This window comes from Gobius niger (assembly GCF_951799975.1).
Source record: "Gobius niger genome assembly, chromosome: 16".
NCBI classification, from domain to species: domain Eukaryota; kingdom Metazoa; phylum Chordata; class Actinopteri; order Gobiiformes; family Gobiidae; genus Gobius; species Gobius niger.
This window is the reverse complement of record NC_136867.1, coordinates 24,532,634-24,534,640: the sequence shown is the minus strand read 5'-3', so window position 1 is coordinate 24,534,640 and position 2,007 is coordinate 24,532,634.

Genomic DNA, 2,007 nt, shown 5'->3' with positions numbered 1-2,007 from the left:
CAGTTTAAACACCTCACAAAAAGTACTTGACCCCCCCAATGAAGTGGTCCAAGCTCTTCATTTTATTACTCAAAGGTACTACTGCACTACAAGTAAAAGTAGCCCCGTGAAATTTACAGTTTTGTTTTGTTTTCTCAATTATTACCATGTTCTTGCCTCATTTCCAAACTTCAAACTAATGATGGAATCGAGGGCCGGCTAACAGGGGCAGCACAAACAACAGTAAAAGCCTTGTGTGTGTGGTTTGGCTGAACTCGCGCTGAACCGCTGATATTTATTATGTTTGGAGCGTGTTGTGAAGTGTCCAGATTTAAAAATGGCCGCTCCTCTCATCGCTGCTGGACTCGGGGAGAGGAAGGAGTCTCCGGGGAACTGCAGGGTATTTGTGCAGTGTTAGAGAATCTTTTCCACAAGTGAGAGTGGATCAAATGTAAGCGATTCTGAAGTAAACTCCTGAAAGTTGTTTTGTCTGGGTCCTATTTACTCCATTTACTCAATAGCCACTGAATGACTTTACTTGCCATAAAAACGAAATTAGTAAACCACAAAACTGATTGTAGAAGAAGAAGCAGACCACCAACAGTCCTTCATTTACACATCATTCATCTGAACCTATTATAGGGGTGTGTATCGCCTTGTCTCAGGCGATATGATACGTATCCTGATACACAGGTCGCGATACGATGCGATACGATATATCCCGATATTGTGGTATTAGACGATTATTGCAATTATTTTCTATTCATAGGTCAAGAAATTAGGAAATAAATGTGATCAATGTTCGCAGAGAGGCCAGTTTCAATTGTGTTTCTCTCCACACTTGTTTCACATCAGTGCGTTTATTGGAAACAGAGGTGTGGGGGGTTTTGGGGGTGTTTCATTTTGAGCTCAGCGTGATCGTCCACAGATTCAGCAGCACATAGACCCAGACGCACATGTGAGTTTTATGTTGCCGTTAACCATTATGTAAGACTCACTAGAGGTAAGATCTGGAAGAGTGACTAACCCGACTGACACCGATTTCACAGTGTTTGGACGCTGAATGTGCTATGCCTGTAAAAAGCCTCTATACCTCTGCTCTAAAGTCGTGTATCATTATAGTATTAAAACTCTTATCTGCACATAAAACACCATTGTCAGGAAAGGATTAGTGTGACCAGATTTCCACATTATAAACAGGGACACAATGAGACATCTGGGACATCTGGCCACCCTAGAAAGGACCCATGTGTGAGTTGGTGTTCAAGTAAACAAAAGGTAAAATGATCAGCTGAAGATGTGAGGATGTTTGTAAATAAAAGGCAGATTGGAGAAGGAGGGAACCACCTCATGACATCAGCAGGTGGAACCAAGTACTGTATTTTATTTCGAAGGTGACAGATCGATTATGCTGATTATGCTATAGAACAAAACTGTGTCTTTCTACAAAAGAGTCAGATTGACCTCTAAACTCTTAATTTGCTCCAGTTCGGCTTTACCCAAATCTAAAAGCTTCTTGAAAAAACTAATAACATAATAGCAACAAAAATGAGATAAAAACAAAGATGGGGGAAAAAGTAACAAAAGAATAGCAGTAACGTGAGAAAAAAGCAATGAAAAAGTGATTAAAAAAGTGTCAAAAATGTGACAAAAATGTGGAAAAAATTACAAAAAAAAGTGATTAAGAAGTGTCAAAAAAGTATCAAAAAAGTGTCAAAAATGTGGCAAAAATATGACAAAAAGGTGACAAAAATAAACAAAAAAGTGACAAAGAGGAAACAAAAAAGTGACAAAAGAATAGCAGTAAAGTGAGAAAAAAAGCAATGAAAAACTGATTAAAAAAGTTTCAAAAATGTGGAAATAATGACAAAAAAGTGATTAAGAAGTGTAAAAAAGTGACAAAAAAGTGACCAAAAATAAACAAAAATGTGACAAAAGCTGTCAAAGTGACAAAAAGGTGACACAAATAAACAAAAAAGTGACAAAGTGAAGAAAAAAAAAGTGAAAAAATGTGACGAAGAATTGACA